General features: G+C 34.8%; 1 non-coding gene across 1 annotated transcript; it reads right to left on the reverse strand.

Annotated features, from left to right (window-relative positions):
* Window positions 1-4,038: 4,038 nt before the first annotated feature.
* LOC121210693 (small nucleolar RNA R71) lies at window positions 4,039-4,145 on the reverse strand. Its single transcript, XR_005905807.1, has one exon. It is a non-coding gene; the product is annotated as a small nucleolar RNA R71 (small nucleolar RNA).
* Between the last annotated feature and the right edge of the window lie 19,910 nt (window positions 4,146-24,055).

Here is a 24,055-nt window from a genome sequence, read left to right on the forward strand (position 1 = left end):
ACTCTGCTTTCTCTGCATCATCATCAATATTTGCTCTAAATTCTTCAGCCCCTTGTATACGAATTCTGTCAACGGGGGTTCTGTGAAATTTTATCATATCCACTCCCTGAGGCATCGGAGGCATAGGTTGAGGAATTAGGGGAGGTGGGGGTGGTCGTACATTTGGGTTCGTACGAACGAACTCAGTGTACCATGCACTCATCATTTGGAGAAAGGCTTCCCGATCACTTTCTCCTCCTCCCTGACCAACAGTAGGAGGTGGGTTTTCAGTCGGCGCTGCCCCCTCAGCCGGAGCTGGCGCATTACTCTCTACTTCATCTGCCACAGCTGGATCATGATCCCTTTACTATATAAAAATCATTTAAAAAGGTCAGAAGTCGTCACACTATCACAATTCATACATATGGCATGTATAGCAAAATCCGTACATACAACACGTAGTCCGAGAACTGAATAAACCTGCTCTGATACCACTAAATGTAACGCCCCCATGCCCGAAACCGTCGCCGGAGTTGAGCTTGAGGAGTTACCAAACATAATTTATCAAATTAAGAACTTCAAATCATTTGTTTCTACATTCACAGCTTTCTAGCTACTCGCGTCACAGTTACAAGAAAAATCATATCTCGAGTTACAAAACTCTAAATCAAAATCCGTAAATTTTACCTAAATCTAGACTCATATATCTATTTAATAATTTGTTTCTAAAATTTTTGGTTCGGCCAATTAGTACAGTTTATTAGTTAAAATCTCCCCTGTTTCAGGGTTTGACTGCTCTGACCTCTGTGTATTACGAATCAGATATCTCTCTATACAGAATTTCAATGACTATGAGGTTTGTTTCTCTTAAAACTAAACTCAATAAGAAATCTGTAAATATAAAGAAAAACTTCTAATTATTTTTTTAAAATTTATTATGAATTTTTAAAGTCAGAACAGGGGATCCAGAAATCACTCTGGCCCTGTTTCACAAAAGTTTAAATATCTCATAAAATATAATTTATATGCCTGTTTTGTTCAATCCACATGAAAATAGACTCATTAATCTGCAATTTCATAACTTACTCATCTTTTATTTCCATTTATACTATTTTTAGTGATTTTTCAAATTTATGTCATTGCTGCAGCAATATTCTGTTTTAAGGCAAGTTTCATCTTTTCATGAGTTGTTATGAACTAGATAACCTATTAAACTTCCATGATATCAAACATGATCTAAATTTAACCATCACCATGACTTATCAATATCAAACATTTTCTCAACCAATCATGGCTATATCATAAAATTATTTACACAAAATAAGTATATTGCTATACATGCCATACTTAAGTTTTACAAGCCATTTACCCAGATGAAAGTCCTTTAGATAGTGTGATCGAACCGTCGACCTGTCCCGATTCCCGAGCTGGCTTGTTCAAACCTACAGTAAATAAAGAGGAGGGAGTAAGCATAAATGCTTAGTAAGTTCATATGTAAATAACAAGTAACATAACAATACAAATATACCAAACAACTTTAGCATGGTATAACCAAAACATATGTCATATTTCTAAACATCATTCATCATCTTACCACCTTATCGTTGTTGTATCTATTATCAACCCGAGGGTTAAGAACATACCTGTCCAAAGTGTCCATTTAACAACACTTACCAATACGTCGCTTGCATCTTAAGTGTTCTTTCATTTCACTAGAAATTTCACCCGTTGAACACATCGGAATACAACTCGGATACACGGATAATTTGCCCATAACTGCCTCATATGTAATCAAGAAATCATGTAACCCGCCCCTAAGTGAACTCGGACTCAACTCAACGAGCTCGGGAGTTCGCATTCATAAGTGAACTTGGACTCAACTCAACGAGTTCAGATGCCTAGTTACATTTCACGAACTCGGACTCAACTCAACGAGTTCAGACATTCGCATCCATAAGTGAACTCGGACTCAACTCCACGAGTTCAGATGCTCAACCATCCTAGTGACATGTCACTTGTATCCTAATCTATTCCTAAGGTTCAAACGGGCTTTTTCCCTCGATCTCACATTTGTCGTCTTCCATGGAATATCGGAACCGATACTCGGTAGCAATTCATATTTATCAAGTAGTAAACATAATTTGCATATTACTCAACATTAACCACAAAGCATAATATTTCACGATTAAAATCAGTGTATCATATAATTAACATCAATAACTTAAAAATAACAATTATGCTACATTATTTACACATGAAATTACCTTGGTACCAAAATATAAAGATTTTGCAATTTAGTCCATAATCTTTTCTTTTCCTCGATCGCGGCTTGAATCTCGTTTCTCTTGATTATGGAGCTTGGAAGCTTGAAACGAACCCTAACTATGGAGAACCCTTGAAATTTCGGCCTAATGAAGAAGATGGACAAAAATTGGCTTTTAATTTTGTTTTAATTCATTTTAATAACTAAATGACCAAAATGCCCTTACTACTAAACTTTCCAAAAATTCCTTCCATATCCTAATTTTGTCCATGAACTTAAAATTGGTCAAATTGCTATTTAAGATCTCCTAATTAATATTTCAATGCAATTTCATACTAAAAACTTCTAGAATGCAAATTTTGCAACTTATTCGATTTAGTCCCTACTTTCAATTTAAGCACTTTAGGCATAGAATTTCATCACGAAATTTTCACACAATCATGCAATCATATCATAATCATCAAAATATTTATAAAATAATTATTTCTATCTCGAATTTGTGGTCTCGAAACCACTATTCCGATTAAGCCCTAATTTAGGATATTACAGATAGGATGACAGGATTTTGCCGGATTAGGGTGAAACCTAATAAGGGGATCCATAGATCGAGTAAATGCAACCCTAGGGTGTTAATTAGAAATACATTTCAATTATTCAACCTAGGGTTAGACGTTGTTAGTCTCGAGAGGGATAATAATATAACTTAGGGATTTCTACGGATCAAGTCAAATGAATAAATTGTCTGATTCAGAGTCAAATAACAAGTGAAATCTAGGTGGATTTTTCCTTAGGTATTGTCTTAATTCAATCGTTTTTCCAAAAGTAACTCCCAAATTCTATTTTCTGTGAATTCTTAGTTTAGTTAATTAGTTAGTTAAAACAAACCCCATTATTCTTAGGCTAGATAATAAAAAGACAACCATTACTAATACTTTTAGTTCCTTTCGGTTCGACAATCTGGTCTTGCTAAAGCTACACTACTGTTCGATAGGTACACTTGCCTTCATCGTGATAATAGTTAGTTTCAAGAATGATTCATTATAAATATTTAAAACCTGTCTCGAATATCATGTACCAAGTTTTTGGCACCGTTTTCAGGGAACTAAGATATTAGGAACACTCGATTTTTATTACTTTAGCCATTTTACTTTTATTGCAATTTAAATTTTTATTTTTTTTAATTCTTCATTTATTTTCTTCTGGCGGGGTTTTTTTTATAGTTTATGACTAGAAGAAACCCGTCAGGACCATTACTTTTTGACAGTGAGATCGATCGCAAAGTTCGTAGAAACCAAAAAGAAATAAGGCGAAGCTTAAGATACACAGAGAAAAAAGCAAGAGGACTATATTCAAACCCCAACTGAGGAGATGGCTAAAAACCAAGAAAATTCGCTACCTCCTGCAATTGTTGTTAATCAAAATCCTACACCGCGCACTATGTATGATTATGCTAAACATAATTTAACAGGAATTGAGCCAAGTATAGTCAGACCTGCTATTGCTGCAAATAATTTTGAACTGAAACCTAACACAATTCAAACGATACAACAGTTTGTTCAGATTGATGGTTTGCAGGACGAGGATCCCAACGCTCACTTGGCAAATTTCCTAGAATTTTGCGATACCTTCAAAATTAATGGCATTTCTGATGACACCATTCGCCTTCAGTTGTTTCCCTTTTTGTTAAGCAATAAGGCTAAACAACAGTTGAACTCATTACCATAAGGGTCAATCACTACTTGGGAACAAATGACCAAAATTTTTTATTAAAATATTTTCCACCGGTTAAAATGGCTAAATTATGTAATGATATCTCTTCTTTTGTACAGATGGATTTAGAGACACTCTACGATGCATGGGAGATATATAAGGACCTTTTGCAAAGATGCCCTCACCATGGGTTACCACTCTGGCTACATGTTCAAACTTTTCATAATGGCCTGAACCCTTCGACTCGACAAATAGTGGACGCAATTGCTGGCGGAACCATCAATAATAAAACACCTGAAGATGCCTATGAATTTATAGAGGAGATGTCACTAAATAACTATCAGTGGCAAGTCATAAGGACAAAGCCAATGAAAATAGCTAGCATTTATAACATCGATTCAGTCACCATGCTCTCTAATCAGGTAGAACTCTTGAATAAGAAAATTGATGGTTTTCTTAGTTCTTCACAGGTTCACCCAGTAATGCAGTGCGAAGCAAATGGAGGTGGATCGAGCTATTCAGAATACCCACCTTATGGCCACAACATGGAGAATGGGCAGTTAAATTATATGGGTAATAATCCTCGATCTCAAAACGATCCTTATAGCAATACTTACAATACAAGTTGGAGGAATCACCCAACTTTTTCATGGGGAGGCCAAGGAAATCAGAAACCATCACCCCCTCCAGGCTTTTAGGAACCACCATACCAGCAGGAGAAAAAGCCAAACCATGAGGAAATGCTAACCAAATTCATCTCAGTGTCAGAGACTCGTTTTTAGAATACCGAGACGACACTTAAAAATCAACAAGCATCAATCTAAGGGCTCGAAACTCAAATTGGACAGATAGCTAAGATGATTTCAGAAAGAGCACCAGGAAATCTACCTAGTAACACCGAACCCGATCCAAAAGCACATGTGAAAGCAGTTACACTGAGGAGTGGGAAAGTGTTAGCTAAATCGAAAAAGAAGCCACAACAAGAAGCTGAAATAAGCAAAGCAAAGGAGGTAAAACCTGAAAGCAATGCCAGTCCAATGCCAAAGGAATATAAACCCGAAAGTAATGCCAGTCCAATGCATAATTTGGTAAATTCCTTAAACTTTTTAAACAGCTACATATTAACTTACCTTTTGTTGAAGCTATATCGCAGATGACTACATACGCAAAATTTTTAAAGGAGCTCCTAATAAACAAAAGGAAGTTTGAAGACTTATCTACAGTGGAACTTAATGAGGAATGTTCAGCTATACTCCGAAACAAACTGCCAACCAAACTAAAAGATCTAGGAAGTATTACTATACCTTGCTTAATTGGTAGTTTTAACGTCAATAAGGCACTAGCTGATTTAGGTGCTAGCATTAATTTGATGCCATATAAAATGTTTAAACAACTTGGTCTTGGGGAACCTAAACCCACTAGGATGAGTATTCAACTAGCTGATAGATCTGTTAAATATCCTAGGGGTATTATAGAGGACATACTTGTAAAAGTAGATAAATTTATATTCCCTGTTGACTTTGTTGTGCTTGATTGGATGAAGATGTTGAAGTGTCTTTAATCTTAGGGCGTCCATTTTTAGCCACTGCTAGGGCTGTTATTGATGTGGGTGATGGTAAAATGGTACCTAGAGTAGGTGACAAAGAAATCATTTTTCAAACTTATGATGCCATGAGATTTTCTAGGGAACAAGATGACTCATGTTATTTAATTGACATGTCCATACGGTACATTTACTTATCGAAGAATGCCCTTTGGATTATGCAATGCTCCTGCTACGTTCCAGCACTGTATGATGGCCATCTTCGAAGAACTCATAGAAGATATCATGGAGGTATTTATGGATGATTCCTCAGTACTCAATAACTTTTTCCATTTTTTCCTTAAAAATTTAAAACAAGATTTAATAAGATGTGAGGAAACGAACCTTGTACTTAACTTGGAAAAATGTCACTTTATGGTTCAACAAGGTTTTGTGCTAGGACATAAAATTTCTAGTAAAGGGATTGAGGTTGATAAATCTAAAGTCGAAATCATTGAAAAATTACTCCTCCTAGTTCGGTTAAGGATATTAGAAGTTTTTTAGGACATGCTGGGTTTTATAGAAGATTTATTAAAGATTTTTCTAAAATAGCTAAGCCTTTGACCAAATTACTAGAAAAAGATATGCTCTTTGATTTTGATCAGAAATGTTTAGAAGCGTTTAATACTCTAAAGGATAAATTGATTAATGCTCTGATTATAATAGCACCTGATTGGAATTTACCTTTTGAACTAATGTGTGATGCGAGTGACTTTGCAGTAGGTGCAGTTTTGGGACAACAAAGGAACAAGCACTTTCAACCTATTTATTATGCTAGCAAAACTTTGACAGTCGCACAAGGGAACTACACCACACAGAGAAAGAATTGTTAGCTGTGGTTTTTGCATTAAATAAATTTAGGCCATATCTAATATTGTCTAAAGTTTTCGTTTATACTGACCATTCTGCCCTTCTCTACTTATTAACTAAGACTGATGCAAAACTTCTACTCATTTGATGGATTTTGTTATTTTAGGAATTCGACTTGGAAATTCAAGATAAGAAAGGAGCAGAAAATCTAGCAGCTGATCATTTATACAAGCTTGAAAATTCAAGTAATAAAGAGCTAGATGAAGTGGAAATAAATGATTCGTTCCCTGAAGAATAATTTTTTGCTATTTCTAACTCGGAGGTACCTTGGTTTGCAGACATTGTAAATTTTTTAGACGCTAACGTTATCCCAAAAGGGTTGACACATTAGAAAAAGAAACGATTCTTTACTGATATGAAAAACTACTTTTGGGAAGATCCTTTTCTTTTCCGTATATATGCCGATCAAGTCATTCAGCAATGCGTTACAAGAACAAAAGCATTAAAAGTCTTGGAACACTGCCACTCAGGACCAGCTGGAGGACATTACAGTGGAAATAAGACCGCACATAAAATACTTGAATCATGTTTTTATTGGCCCACCTTATTCAAAGATGCCAACAGGTATGTTATTTCTTGTGACAAATGCCAAAGGACAAGTAATATCTCTAACCATGATGAAATGCCTCAGACATATATGCTTTCATGTGAAATATTTGATGTTTGGCGTATCGACTTCATGGGTTCATTCCTTAGTTCATTTGGAAATAAATACACCTTAGTAGCTCTCGATTATATGTCTAAATGGGTTGAAGCCCAAGCTCTGCCTACAAATGATGCTAGAGTAGTGGTATGTTTCCTTAAAAAACTTTTCTCTCGATTTGGAACACCTAGATTAATCATCAGCGATAAGGGGACTCATTTCTGTAACGCTCAATTTGAAAAGACCCTCAAGAAATATGGAGTTTACCACCGAACAGCTACCCCTTACCACCCTCAAACTAGTGGCCAAGTCGAAGTGGCAAATCGAGAACTTAAATGTATCCTAGAAAAAATAGTAGGATTAAATAGGAAAGATTGGGCAATGAAAGTAGATGAAACATTATGGGCCTAAAGAACTGCTTTTAAAACCCCCATAGGAACATTACCATACAAACTCGTTTATGGAAAAAGTTGTCATCTACCATTTGAGTTAGAACACAAAGCATTCTGGGCTATAAAATTTCTAAACTTTGATCCTAAACTTGCAGGTGAAAACAAGTTGATGCAGTTGAACAAGTTAGATGAATGGCGAACCTATGCATATGAAAATTCAAGACTATACAAGGAAGCAATGAAATGACGCCATGATGCTCGGTTAAAACAAAATAAACAATTTGAAGTTGGAGATCTTGTACTATTATATAACTCGAGACTCAAATTGTTCCCTGGGAAGCTTAAATCATGATGGTCAGGTCCGTTCGTAGTCAAAATAGTTTTCTCATACGGCACCATAGAAATAAGTCACCCATCACAAGGTACTTTCAAAGTAAATGGACATCACCTCAAACCTTATAACGGTGAGAAATTTAAAGATGACAGGGAGGATCTATGGCTCCACGAATCTCCTTAAGTATACTCACACAGTAAAGTCTAGCTTAGACTTTAAATAAGCGTTTCTCGGGGGGCAACCCGAGCACTAACAGTATTACTTTCTTTAAATTTTAGTTTTTAAAATCTAACATACTAACCAAATCATTGAACACAGGTTTTTCAGAACCACACGGTCAGGCACATGGGCGTGCCGTAAGCCGTGCACAAACCATAGCATGCAACACGGTCGTGTAAAAACAGGGCAAAAATTTCTTCCCCAACATGGGATGCGATAAGTAGCCATGGCCGTGCGACATGGCCGTGGGCAAAACTGCCAAAATAACACGAGCGTACAACACGCCCATGTTTTGAAACCATGGGTAAACCAGTCAATTTAACACGGGCATGCGTCTGCATACACAGGCGTGGGAGAAGCGAACAGAGATTGACACGGCCATGCAACATGGCCGTGTACACCAATGCGCCTAATTTCAAAAAATACGAAACGCACGGGCTGAGCTTAGAGCACACGGGTGTGCTCCACGGTCGTGTGCCCCAATTTCTCTATAAACACCTATTATTTATTTTATTTTATTTTTATCTCTATATTTTGAAATTATTTTTTTATTTCCTTTTAATACTAATTATCCTGAGGTTTTACAATTTTTATTCTTCGGCTATTTCATTACGAGTAATTATGCTTCAGTATACCTCTTAAAGAGTTCCTGATTTTATCACAGTTATAAAGAGCTCCTCAGCTCATCATCACATAGGAACTAAAAACTCCACCGAGAAAGGTTCTCCACGACTGCCATGTCCTACTCGACCACGACCATAGCCAACTTCAGATATAATATTCTTTTGGTGCAGGACTTATGGACTAATAAACCTTTACCACCGCTGGAGTATCCTCCTCCACCCTCACGCTAATTATTCTCCAAAACTCCAGTTCAAGGAAATTCATTCATCACTTAGGAAGTTTCACTTCTCTCACTTTCTTATATTTATATTCTTTTCTACATATCTATCTTTGTACATTGAGGCAATGTACATCTTAAGTGTGGAGGGTATTCATTTCACTATCAGAAAAATATCTGAATAATTGCCTTGTTCTCTTGAAAAGCTCTCATATCATGTTTAGGATAAACTTTGATTGATTTATGACTTTTATTGATATATCTTGAATTAAAACATAGGCATTTATGCATTGAGGATTTAAACTTTAAGACATTAGGGAATCAAGCATGATAAGTTGATTTTTGAAAAATTAAAAACTTTTAGGTTGTTTCCCCAAGTTTAGGTATTATCTTGAGCCTTTAGAGCATCTATTATTTCTTTCATGCTCACTTTCATTATGAGTGTGTCAGTATTGAATTGCTATTCTAGAACTTGCTTGATTATGCATGTCAAAACCACACCATTTGATTTGATATGTCAAAATAATAAAAGGCACTTAGGTTTAACCCACTCACTCCATAAAAGCCTACCTTCACAATTAACCCTTAGTGAACCCCCTTGAGCCTAACAACCCATTTATTGATTTACCCTCGATATTAACCCATAACTCATTATTGTTGAAATCTCCTAAATTAATTTGATCCCTATTTTTGTCGAGATTTGAGTTGGAATAATTGCTTAGCTATGTTTTATTATTTTTTGTAATTTGACTTTTTATTAAAAAAATGTATACATATGTTTCATTATTTTTTGTAATTTGACTTTTTATTAAAAAAATGTATACATATTAGTAGTAGTGATCTTTTATGCTAAAGAAGTTAAATTCCATATTCTGAGAAAAAGCTCTGTTGTACGCAATTGATGGCTAGTCATTTTTCTAGTTAGGCAATTTTTCAATTCAATCTTGATTCTAACCCTTTCTTTCAGCTTGTGACCACACCCTTAACCAAAGCCACATTACAACCCTCTAAAGACCTTTTGATTGATGTTTCATCTCAATTTATATTGGTGGAGATTTGATTTTTATGCAAGCCTAGGGTAATGACTGTTCATTATTGACTATTGAGTGCTTCATTTTATTTTCCTTAAACACCTCGAATGATTTAAGTGAATCTTTAGTGAGGATGTGAAACTCTGTTATATTTTGAATCAAAGGTAGTTACTTAAATGAGGGTAGACACATATGTTTTCATGATAAAATGCTCAACTTGGAATGTTTGAAACTTTGATGTTCTTTCAGTTGAATTTTCAATGTATGATTACCTATGGATTATTTTGAGATATTATCGATAGAAATTATAAGTTAAGAAGAATTTATTTTGATTATGACATGAGGATTTTGCTTGAGGACAAGCAAAGGCTTAAGTGTGGGGGTATTTGATAAACCGTAATTCATACATATTTTTATCCCATGCTTAGCACATTTTATGGATGATTTTTCCTTAAAATTGGTGAATTCGATGCTCCTAATGCCTTAATTTCATGTTTTATACTTAGGTGAGTATAGGAGAGTGGAAAGAACGAGAAACGGGCCAAAAACAGAGAAAATGGGCCAACGTACGAAATCAACATGGCCTAGACCTCCTCACACAGGCAGACCACATAGCCGTGTTAATTTGGAAGAATTGAAGCACGACTCACACGGGAGGACCACATGCAAGTGCCTATTTAACAGGCTTGACTACGGCCTTAAGCAATCGCACATGAGCGTGTCACACGGGTGTGTTCCTACCGAGCCAAAGTTTAGTCCAATTCGGAAAAGGCCAATTTTAAGGGTTATTAGGCATTCCAAAGCCTATAAATACACCCTAGAGGAGAAGGAAAAAGAGACACAGAGAGGAGGAAGCAGGGAACTGCTCAAGGAAAGCCGATTGATCCATCTCAAAAGCCGGATTCATCATCAAGATTGAAGATCTCCCCTCAGTTTCCCTTCAGGAGCTTTGGGTTTTTCTTTATGTCTTGTATTCATTATTCTTCTGAGATGTTTAACTTTTTAGTTATGAACTAAAACCCCTAAATACCTAAGGGGAATGAAACCTAAGACAGATCTTGTTATTATTATCTGAATTGTATGATAAATATTTGGCTTGTTCTTAATTATGTGTTCTTAATTCTTGTTTTGATATTCCAGGATATTAATTCAAGTTAAGCTCTTATTCAGAGGAGGAATAAACCCTGTCTAAGAGTACATTTGTCATAATTAAGCGGAGTTGATTGTGAGCCTAGAGATAGGGTGATAAGATTTTGCCGGATTAGGGTGAAACCTAATAAGAGGATCCATAGATCAAGTTAATACAACCCTAGGGAGTTAATTATAAAGAGATTTCAATTATTCAACCTAGGGTTAGACATTTTTAGTCTCGAGAGGGACAATAATATAACTTAAGGATTTCTATGGATCAAGTCAAATGAATAAATTCTCCGATTTAGAGTCAAATAACAAGTAAAGTCTAGGTGGATTTTTCCTTAGGTATTGTCTTAATTAAATTGTTTTTCCAAAAGTAATTCCCCAATTCTATTTTCTGTGAATTCTTAGTTTAGTTAATTAGTTAGTTAAAACAAACCCCATTATTCTTAGGTTAGATAATAAAAAGACAGTCATTACTAGTACTTTTAGTTCCTTTGGGTTCGACAATCCGGTCTTGCTAAAACTATACTACTGTTCGATAGGTACACTTGCTTTCATCATGATAATAGTTAGTTTTAAGAACGATTCATTATAAATATTTAAAACCTGTCATGAATATCACGTACCAGAAATCTTGTAGATTTGAGAAGTCTTTGTATGGACTTAAGTAAAACCAAAGCAATGACATGAAAAGTTCAAAAATGTCATGATGAAAAATGTCTTTAAGATTAATGAGTGTGACAAATTTATGTATGTCAAAACTACCGACATTGGATTTATAATTCCATGCTTATATGTTGATGACATACTCATTGTTGGAAGTAACAATGAAATGGTAAAACGTAACAAAGACATGTTAAATTCAAGATTTGACATGAAAGATATGGGACTAGCTGATGTGATTTTGGGCATCCAAATTAAGAGGTCATAGAAAGGTCTCATATTGACTTAGTTACACTATGTGGACAAGATTCTTGGGAAATTTAGCAATGATGATTCTGGCATAGCTAGAACTCTAATAGATACGAGCCAACATCTGTCCAAAAACAAAGGTCAAAGTGTTGACCAAGTGGAATATGCAAGGGTCACATGTAGTCTAATGTACCTTATGAGCTGTACTAGACCAGATATTACTTTTACTGTGAGAAGTTTAAGCAGATTCACAAGTAATCTAGGGGAAAACCATTGGAAAGTAATTGTAAGAGTATTGAGATATCTCAGATATACTCGAGACTACGGACTACATTATTCCAGAGATTCTACTGTTTTAGAAGGATTCTCGAATTCCAGTTGGATATTTGATATTCAAGATACCAAAGGCACAAGTGGATATGTTTTTACATTAGGAGGGGGAGCTGTGTCATGGAAATCCTTAAGACAAACGATTATAACCATATCCACAATGGAATTTGAGTTTGTAGCTTTAAACAAATCTAGAGAAGAGGCTAAATAGCTTCAAAACTTCTTGGAGGATATTCCTGACTGGCCAAAGCTTGTGCCTATAATATGTATATGTTCTGATAACCAAGCAACAATTGGTAGAGCATAAAATGCAATGTATAATGGTAAGTCGAGACATGTGCATCATCGTCACAATACTATTAGACAACTAATCTCAAATGGAGTTATCTCTATTGATTTTTTAAAATCAAAAGATAACATTGCAAATCTACTAACTAAAGGCTTAAATCGAGATCAGGTTGATAAAAAATCGAAAGGAATGGGACTAAAGCCCAAGAGAATTAAAGGCGCTATGTGAAGGAAAACCCAACATAGTTGACTTAAGATCCCAAGATCTAAGTTCAAAGGGACAACCTATGATCATAGGCCTTGTGAGGTCACTATAGGGATTCTTATCCCAAGTTCGTTCATATGATATAAATAGTGATTAAAAGTGGGATAGGTTAAGCAATTCTTTTAATGATCATTGGGTATTTTGGTGAGCTGAGCAACATAAGTCACCTATCTGAAAGTGAAGTGGGGCGACTTCGAGGAGACTACTAGGGCATAGTTCTCTCAAACTCTTGTAGAACCAGGAGATGTTCATGGCAATAAAAACATACCCATTAGAACTAAAACCTTGCTAGAGAGGTAGTTATGTAAGGTATATCATCATTTACACAAATAACAGAACAGTTCAAGGACATCATGTCTACTGGTCAACTAGTAAAGTAAATATACTTTTGCAGGGGAAGGTTCAAGGGTTGATGCCTACCTATCCTATGCAACTATCAATCGTAGATTCTATCACAACATTGAGTCAATGTTTTTTTGTTAAAACTATCAATTTCATTCATGTGGGGGATTGTTGGAACAAATAGATTTTTGAAAGCTTTGAGGTCTATTCTCGATTGGTAAAGGTGGAGATTTAAATAATAAAATTATAGTTTTATATTCTACCCCATGAGACTGTTACAATGATATATCATATGCTCAAAATGGTTGAGTGATTAATAAGAAATTGATGCTCAAAGTAAGCCACTTGTGAATTATGTTGTGGAAAATGGAAAGCTTAGTTCCACATTGGTTAAGTATCAAGTGTGAAATATATTTATATATGTGAACCAACTTGGTGGTTATTAAATGGCTAAGCTAATGCTCTCCTTCGTGCATAGGGGATGTAAATCCAGACCCACCGGGGTTAGAGGCATACTCGAACAACGTAGGTGACGCGAAATGTTCGGACTAGTCGGGCCCTTCTAGGCCTGCGAATATTTTAGCCCAATACGTAATTTTGTTTTTTTTGTCAGCAAAGCTTATCTCTTCAAATTTTGTTTGGAATTAAAAGGACAAATATTAAATTGAGTTTAATGGCCCCCTTTATTTCAGACGTTAATGGCTCTATTAGTCAAATTTTCCAAAAGTTCTTTCATTTTGAATATTTTTATTTAAAATCAAAATAATTTGTAAGAGAAAATATACACTGAATTTTTCTCTATTTTTCCTATAAAAATTTTGAGATTTTTTTCCTGCATATTTCAAACATGTTTTCGATGAGACAAGAAAGTTAGGCTATAGTTCGTTGATCACTATAGTCGTACTCAACTTGTTGTTATATCCTGGGAGACAGTCGACCAACATTTCTCCAACACCAAATGAGTGGTCGAATTTGTCTTAAGGAAACTGTGAAAATAGGCCTCAACTACCAGTTAGTTTTCTGCCTACCTACAAGTGCATAATTTTGATCCAGTTTTTTTTCCAATTTCTATTTTTCAGATTTATATATATCTGTTTTGTTTTGGTTCAATCTTGTGATTTAAATAAATATTTTACATTACTATTTATTTCACTAACGTATTTGCAACAAATATCATGTCACATCAACCAATCATCATTTACACCATGTTCAAGCACCATGTACAAAACATAAACGAAAGAAAGAAACATGCATCTAATAACAAAAAAAAATAAAAAAATTCTATGTACACCCCTCCACATTTAAATTACACATTGTCCCCAATGTGTTTCCTAAATAAAAATAGAAGGTTTAAGGACTTCCCTGGTTACTGTGAGCATGTGTGAGGTCAAGGTCATGCATCTCCTCATTGACGCTAAAAAATGTTGTGTAATTTCTAGATGGAAGTCATATTCTGAAACACAAAAATAACACACAAAAATAATATTATAGTGACATTCTTTGTAACACCCCTTATCAGTATCTGACACCGGGACAGGGTTCTAGGTATTACCGGACTTAAACATTCATAACATGCAAACCTGGGCCACAAAATTTTTTCCCAAAATTAAAACATCCCAAAAACATGCATATCGTCCCTTACACAAGCCTTCGAAGCCTATAACATACATCGGGGTGGTTCAGGACTAAACCGAGAACTTTGAAAATCTTTGGGCAACTTAACCAATTTTCTTGCCTTTGTCACATGCCCGTGTGGGTTGGGCTGTGTGGTCACACACGTCCTTGTGGCTTGGGACACGCCCGTGTCCTCAGCCTATGTAACTCTCTTTTTATGACGTCAGCCAAACAAAATGATCCACACGGTCAAGCCACACGCCCGTGTGCTAGACCGTGTCCTCCACACAGCTGAAACACATGGCCGTGTCCTTGCCCGTGTGGCCAACACTTAGGCTATTTTCCAAGCCTTATGTTGTCCTTAATTCTTTCCCATACTTTACACATCATGGACCTAAATTATAGCATCAATTTAATGATTAATCGACCTTGAGAAAGATTCAATTAAATAATTTGCATGTTGCCTTACAAGTGTCTATTACCCAACACTTAATCTCTACACATTTTAAAATTGTCCATGTTTAATCATTATCAACTTACTACCAGGCCACATATTCATTTTGTGGCCGCAACCACCTCGAATGGTTCTAGGGCATTCATCGTATACATGTGTTATACTAATTATTCATAGCAACCAATTATAATCACACGACATGCATTAACCCATAGCAGGAGCTTACAATCTATAACCATAATAAGCCACATCTCATGGCTATATACAATAGATCAATATAAGCCGATACATTTGGCTAATCATAACAACATCTAATATAAAAACTAGTCCTTATACATGCCACTCACTTGAAAGTGTTTAATACACGTATGATAATACTCTGGAGTTGATAGCTTGATAGTGTGGTGCTCCCTCCAATGATCTCTAACCCCGAGCCGACCTGACAACACTAAAGAAATGGAGAGAAGGGAGTAAGCTTAAAGCTTAGTAAGTCCATATGAAATAATAAGCATTATAACAACATGTTTCTTTAGGCAATCAACCATAATGACACTTTTACTCATATTCTGGTTAAGTTGTTTTCTCAAGTCATAGTTACTAATTTATTTATATCTGGACCTACGAAACTCAAAATTAAGATCCATTAATTTTCCCTAAAACTAGACTCATTTATATTCTTACAATAAAATTTCTAGGATTTTTGGTCTAGCCAATAAGTACAGTTTATTATTCAAAATCTCCTTTATTTCTCTGTTTGACAGCTTCGACCTTTCTTCACTACAATTTTTTTATCCATAGTACGAGACTTGGATAATGTTCCTGTCTCTTTCTTCTGAAAGTATACTCATTAAGGATTCCATTCATATGATTCCTAACTCATAATTATTTTTTTTTTACAATTTCTAGTGATTTTCCCAAGTCAGAACAGGGGATTCCGAACTCATTCTGACTCTGTCTCACAAGAATTCAAATATCTCATCATATGAGAATCCTTTACTAGCACCATTTCCTTTATCTGAAACTAGACTCAAATAAGATTTAATTTCATTTTTTTATTCAGTCTCTAAATCAATTTCTACTATTTTTGGTGGATTTTTAAAGTTGGACTATTGCTGCTGTCCAAAACTGTTTTAGTGCAAATTCATAGTAACTATCATAAGCTCATTGATCATGGACTCATCATTTCATGAAACCCATATCTCATTACACAATGTAAGTTAACATGATGTTACAACACAATTCATAATCATAAGCATAAGGATGGTCCATCTTTCAAACTTTTTACTTGTTTATCATGTATACACATACATATGCATGAATTCGCTTACTTATCATTTATCACATTTCAATAAGGCATCACTTATGAGTATAATGTACGTCCCTGTACATATCCATAGCATATCAATTAACTTTACCTTTATCACCATGCCCATCTCGGGACTTTCATCACATTATCCATTATAATACCCATTGAATTTCTCAAAAATCTCGATGGATAGCTCATTTACCATCAAGTTATACAAGTGATCGTTTTCAAGCAAGCACTCCCGCGAACCTCACATCTTACGACTGGATTACCAGTCCAGGCTAAATCCTCCGTAACATAAAATCATAGAGTGATGTCAGGATTACCAGTCTAGGCCAAATCCCTTGTAGTGACAAACACTCTTAATGAGCTTGGATCTGAATTACCAATCCAGGCTAAATTCAGACCCTAACGGATTACCCATCTAGGCTAAATCCATAATGCACACATATTCTTTGGGAGGCTCGATCACTCAAGGAACACTCGTCCGGGCTAGATCCTTTCTATACCAAGATCAACGGATTACTCGTCCGGGCTAAATCCTTTTCTACAACACATGCAGGATCTCATATCATGTAAGAATAGCGTATCCATAAGATATCCCTTTATTTTCAACTGGGATTTTCTCTTTTCACCAAGTATACCAATAACCATAGCTGATCATGCAATGTACATTCAATTCAACACATTTTCATGTTTATTTGGACATTAGTCTATGTAATAAACATGGTACTGCACATAATTATATTTAGGCAATTGTCATAATATATAATCTTCATATCATATCATTGACATTGACATTGACATTGACATTGTCACATCAATTTGAGTTCAAGCACGAACAATAATATAATTGCATTATCATTGACATACGAACTTACCTCGGTTTCAAGTACAACTATTTATTTCGAGTTTGTGCTTAACCTTGTTCAACCTTGTTCTAAACCCGAATCTTGTTTTCCTTGATCTATAATATCACATTTAGCCTAATAGTTAGTCACATTATTCATATGGGTCCAAAAATCATATTTTTACAAATTTTCATTTTGACCCCTAAACTTTCACATATTTTCACTTTTGCCCCAATGCTCATAAAATGATTTTTATTCAATTTCCTTGCATTTCAAGCCTAGAAAAATCATTTTCATAACTATGGAAGCCCCCAATTTCCACTAAATCACCCTTTAATGACTAATTTTATAACTTTTACGATATAGTCCTTTTAAGCATTTTTACCGAAAATCACTTAGCAAAAGTTGTTTATTACACACCGAGCCTTCATATTCTACCATTAAACATCAAAATACATGCATATAATTCATGAGTAAATTTTTAAACACAAACCCTAGCTCAAATAAATGGTAGAATAGCTAGATCTTATTACGAGGATTTCAAAAATGTAAAAATCATTAAAAAAGGGGCAAAACGAACTTACAATCGAGCTTGGAAGCTTGGAAAACCCTAGCCATGGTTTCGTCATGTCATATTCGACCAAGTAAGAATATGGACAAGAAATTTTCGCTTTTATTTTGTTTTTAATTCATTTTAATTACTAGATTACCAAAATGCCCCTAACTTAATAATATTCTATTTCACCCATTTCATGTCCATTTTTCTCCAAAAAATTATACAATGGTCTAATTACCATTAAAGGACCACCCATTTAAAATTTCATAACAATTAGACACCTCTAACATGTAGAACTCAACTTTTACACTTTTTACAATTTAGTTCTTTTGACCAAATTGAGTGCCCAAACATCGAAATTTTCGAACGAAATTTTTACGAAATCATTCCGTGAAATCGTAGACCATAAAAATATAATAAAAATAAAATTTCTTATGTCAGATTTGTGGTCCTGAAACCACTGTTCTGACTAGGCCATAATTCGGGATGTTACATTATTAGTATTAAACATCGGCTATATCCTGGCACAACCCCTTGGTGTCGTCATCTTTATAAAAAATTTGGTTATTCATTTCAAATATATAGGTGCTACAATCCAAGTATTAAACCTCTTTAAACGTAATTATTGTGCCCCCGAGATAGGGTTTCACCCTTTGCCCATTTACCAAGAATTGACCATTTTTCATGTCACACTCAAATTTTTGGGCATTCGATTTTTGGGCACATTCATACGTAATTATTTGAAAAATCAAGGAATAATGCTGATGACGAAAATTTTTTTACCTGGCGGGTTCAAGAATGTCCTTGTTGAACATGTTCCGATACACGAATTTGGTTTAATTTAAATTTTGAACCAAACTGAAAGCATTTCATTTTACTTCATATCATAAACTTGTGAATGAGAATTTTTGGGTCTTATTGTTGTAGCATATAGTCGAGCATCTGACCGCCTCCAAACATGTGAACGTTTAGAGTAAAATCATGCAAATAATATATCAAATGAAATGTGGTATCTGCAAGTGAACAGGTCAAATTGTAATATAGTTTTGTGTTACAACGAAACATCGGTAAGCATTCTGAGGGTTGTACCTAAGGGAGGTTGATTTAATTTGAAATATGTCTTCTACAATATTAGGTCTAAGTGGTAGTCACTAAAAATTATATTATGATAATTAAAATTAAAGATTAAAGTCATTAAATTAAAAAAATGAAGTTGGCAAACAAAAAAATCTTGAATAACAAGAAGAAGATTAATTCATTTCAGTGATTGTAATTAACTTCAGAATTCAGGTTTTATTATTGAATTAGTTATTAACTAACCAGTGTTACCTCTCGGCCTCTACTAATTAATTACTCAAATAGTACTCATTAATTTCTTGACCTCACTTTCCTGACCGAGATAAATCATGATTTACTTGGCAAACTTATCTCTCAACCTCGTTTAACCTAGATTACTTCTTAAGGCCATCAATCCTAGGGTTTAAGCACACATAAATTTATACCAACTAACTTGTATGAGAAACCATCATTCTTCCATTAATCACTACCACATCGACTCTTTTATCTCCCTAAAATTGGTCCGTTTGATAAACTTGATGTGCTTAGATTTGTGAAGTCCTTTAACAGTTATTGAGATATTGTCATTTTCTAGAGAAATGTAAAGGAAAATTATGAAAATACTAAATTATGAAGACATGGAGTCAAATTGAATCCAAGTCAAATAACTATAAATAAAACTATTTTGAAAATAAAATAAAACCAAGTTAAAAACCTAAACTACTAAACTAAAACCTTAAAATGGCTTGGCAAAAGCTCCCTCTAGTTGAGCATAAGCTTCCTATTTATAAGCAAAGTTAGCAGCTTTAATTAGGTCAACTGCAAGCCTCAATTGCACTAAATATAGATTGTAAAGACAAAATCACCATTGCTTAATTTCTTCCCTCTGTTAGACTTGTGTCACGACACAGAACTTTGAATATAAATTCTTGTGCTCGTTCAACTATGTTGCGACAATGAAGCTTGTGTATTGACTCGACTATCGTTCCTAATGCTTTTGGGCCTAAAAATAGGTGTCCTGCACACTCGATTAAATCGCTAAAACTAACTTAAGGTCAGTGTTGGCCCAATAGGTCAACTAACTCAAACTATTGCATACAAATTTTTATTTTGTAATAATTTAACTTTAAGCTAATAAAACTGAAAATGCAATAATTAAACATGAAATGCCTTAAAAAAACTCATTGAGTACTGAAAAGTACTTAAACTGCCACTACAATTTGTGGTAGATCAAATACCCCACACTTAAGTCGTTGTTTGTCCTCAAGCAAACAAAAAAGAAACCAAAAACAAATAAGATAAAAATAAAACACACAACTAAAATAAAGTACTTGAGCATGCTTGGTACACGTGATTGGATTGGAGTAATGATAATAGAAAAATTTGCTAAACAAATAATTCTATCTAGATGTGTAAACGACTTACAATTTTTACATTCAAACATGTTTGTTCAATATATTACAAAGCAAACAAGTCAAAATAAGTTAAACATATGCCTCCATTAAAAGATATATATAGCATTTACGGTTAAAGAATACAGGCAGTTCGAACTCTAAGTACTTAGTTCTTTTATCCATGCTTTGGACTCTAATACAATATTTATAAGTACAAGCAATTCACGAGTATTTGTGCCAATATGAGTGAGATTTTCTTAATTTCTCATATTTTCAATGTAATTCATTGTGACCACTCACACTCTCTTGGCTTTTATATGTTCTGTACTTTTATCACACTCGTTTGAATTGATTTCTGAATTATGTACATCATGATTTGTAATTTGTATGTACAAGTAATAAACCAATAATGATTTGTGATTTACACATAAATGATGAAATATTACAAGAATCCATTTGAATATTGATTTTAGATTGGATACGTGATTACCTTGTATAAGAGATCCTGCATATGTTGCAATAAAGGTTGTTCCGAAAGGATAATCTTTTGATCTCATTATGAAAAGGAAACGTATCCCGAAAGGGTGATACTTGAGAAGGACTTATGTACCCAAGTGGTACAACTTGGAAAGGTTATGTACACTTTGTGTGTACATTTGGAAAGGTTAGGTATATTTTGTGTATACCATATGAAAAGGAAAGGTATACTTTGTGTGTACCATTTGAAAACGAATGTACACCTCAAGTGTACAATTGAAAATGGAAAGGTCCATCAAAAATTCAATAATTCAGCGGTAACGACATACATAGATATATAAAGAGAAATGGTATGATGAGCTCATCTATGCATTTTAGTGTTTTTGAAAACTAATCAATTGGTTGAATGATTGTGTATAGGCCTTATTTGCTAATTGACTAAGTTAATGGACATATTACTTAATGTGTAAATTACTTGATGAACATGAATGGTAAGTGTATTTTGGTTATATGAACTTACTAATCATTAATGCTTACTAAGTTTATTTTTTCGGTTGTATAGTGTGCAAAGCTCGTGAAGGTTGGATTTTGTGTCGGAGTTATCATCACACTATCTATCCCTTGATTTTGGTAAAAATGTTAGACTTATTTTGATATAATAACATGTATAGACTAATGTAGACAAGTAATACTTAGAAATGATAGTTTGTAATCTAGCCATTGGAGTGGTTACTAATGTATATTTTAATGATGATATGGTATGGTATTGTATCATGAGTTGTTTTTGGAAAATCAAGTTAATTACACAAATTGTCAAATTTTTTGTAAAAGTAAGTTTAGAAGTATGATTGAAAATAGGAACATATCAGTTTGAATATTGGAAATTGGTTGAAATGGATGGTATATACTTGTAAGTTTTCATGTAGGGAATTGGTTAAGTTTAGGTGAGAAATAGGACAAGGAAATAGCCTTATTTCTTCCACATGGGCATGTGTCTAGACCGTGTGTGACACACGGTAAGACCACGGGCGTGTGAAATGACCGTATGTCCCTTGTATCCTTAAATTTAAAGTCAGGATAGTGCGCGGGCAAAAGACACGGCCGTGTGTCTTGATCGTGTGAAGGACACAGGTTTCAAGCAAGGTCGTGTGTCAAAATCATGTGAAAATGGCTTTAAAATGGTGAAAAATTAGTGTACAACATGGCTTAGCCACATGGGCATGTGTCCCGGTCATGTGCCCCTTTGATACTTAAGAAATTGCAAGTCAGAATTTCACAAGGGCTGGCCATACAGCCATGTCCCAAGCCACACGGGTGTCTGCCCCTATCTTCAGGGATAAATTTCCAAAGTTTCCAGTTTAGTCCCGAACCACTTCCAAAGATGTATTGGGCCCCGTAGACCCATATTAGGGACTTTTTGATGAAATTTGAAAAGTTTTGATTTGGAATGCAAATGTATGACTTAGTTTTGTACAAATGCTAATGTATAAGTTCAAAAATGCCTTGTAACCCTATTTTAGTGATGGATACGGGTTGGGGGTGTTACATTTAGTGGTATCAAAACTATGATTTAGCCGATTCTCGGACTAATGTAGCAAGTGTGAATTTTGCTATACATGCCATTATATAATTAATGATAGTGTGATATCTCCTGATCATGTTAAATGTGTTTTTCATATAGTAAATGTCTTCCAACCGAGCAAGAGCAGAATCTGAGGAAGCTTAGAGTGCTTCTCAAGCTTCCGTACGACGAGCTATAGATGGTACTAGTAGTAGAAGGTCTGAATCAGAGGGTCGAAATGAATATGCTAAAGAGGCTTTCTTTGAAATTTTGGATAAATGGTTTCATGAATATTTGAGAAGAAATTGTACTGCTTCTCAATTACAACCTCCCCCACGAAATACTCAGACTGTTCTTGAGAGACCACCAGGTACTAAAACTGTAAGAATTGGTAAGGCTCCAGTGGATAAAATCAGAAAATATGGAGCTGAGGAATTTAGAGCTACAATTGATGATGATCCAGAAAAAGCTGAATTCTAGCTAGAAAATACTACTTGAGTGTTGGGCGAGTTATCATGTACTTCAGCTGAATGCTTGAAATGTGCTCTATCTTTGTTAAAGGATAGGGCTTATCACTGGTAGAAAATAGTAAGTTCAGTGGTTCCAAAAGAAAATATTACTTGGGAACTCTTTCAATCTGAATTCAGAAAGAAATATATTAGTCAAAGATTCTTAGATCAGAAAATGAAAGAATTTCTAGAATTAAAGTAGGGGAACAGGATCGTTGCGGAATATGAAAGAGAGTTTGTACGGTTAAGCCAATATGCTAGTGAATGGGTACAAACAGAAGCAAAAATGTGTAAACGTTTTGAGGAAGGATTAAATGAAAACATAAAGTTACTGATTGGTATTCTAGAAATAAGAGAGTTTGCAGCACTTGCTGATCGTGCAAAGAAAGCTGAAGAGCTAAGTAAAGGAAAGAAGAAGGCAAACAGAGAAGCTCAATCCTTTGGGAAAAGACCTATTGGTAGGTCTCAATCATTTTCTTCAAAGAAATCAAAGAGGTATCAAGAAGGATCTACTACTTTAGTTGGGTATTCCGGTAAAGAGCGTGGTTCTCAATGCTCTAATCCCAGGCCATCGTCACTGTCAGTGACTAATATTGGAAGTTTGGGAAACACGAAGCCAAGATGTAAACACTGTAACAAATTTCATTATGGTGAGTGTCGAATGAAAACTGGTGCATGTTACAAATGTGGTTCATTTGATCACTTCTTGAAAGATTGTCTAGAAATAGTAGAAAGAGATGCTGAATAGACTTCAAAACTAGGTAACACTGCTTCAAGAGGCAGACCACCTAGACACCCCAGAAATGTTATTGGTAGTCGAAGCACTACAAAACATTCAAATGTTAAATCTGAGGCTCGAGCTCCTTCAAGAACATATGCCATATGAGCCCGAGAAGATGCTTCAGCGCCAGATGTCATTACTGGTAGTTTTTCTTTACTAGATACCGATATTACTGCATTGATTGATCCTAGTTCCACACACTTGTATATATACACAAATTTATTAAAAGTTAAAAATTACCTATTGAATTCACTGAATTTGTGGTGGAAGCCTCAAATCCTTTGGGTCAATGTGTAAAGGTGGATAAAGTTTGTAAGAATTGTCCACTTATGGTAAAGGGTAAATGTTTCTTAGCTGA

Source organism: Gossypium hirsutum, chromosome A11 (genome assembly GCF_007990345.1).
Source record: "Gossypium hirsutum isolate 1008001.06 chromosome A11, Gossypium_hirsutum_v2.1, whole genome shotgun sequence".
Taxonomy (NCBI): domain Eukaryota; kingdom Viridiplantae; phylum Streptophyta; class Magnoliopsida; order Malvales; family Malvaceae; genus Gossypium; species Gossypium hirsutum.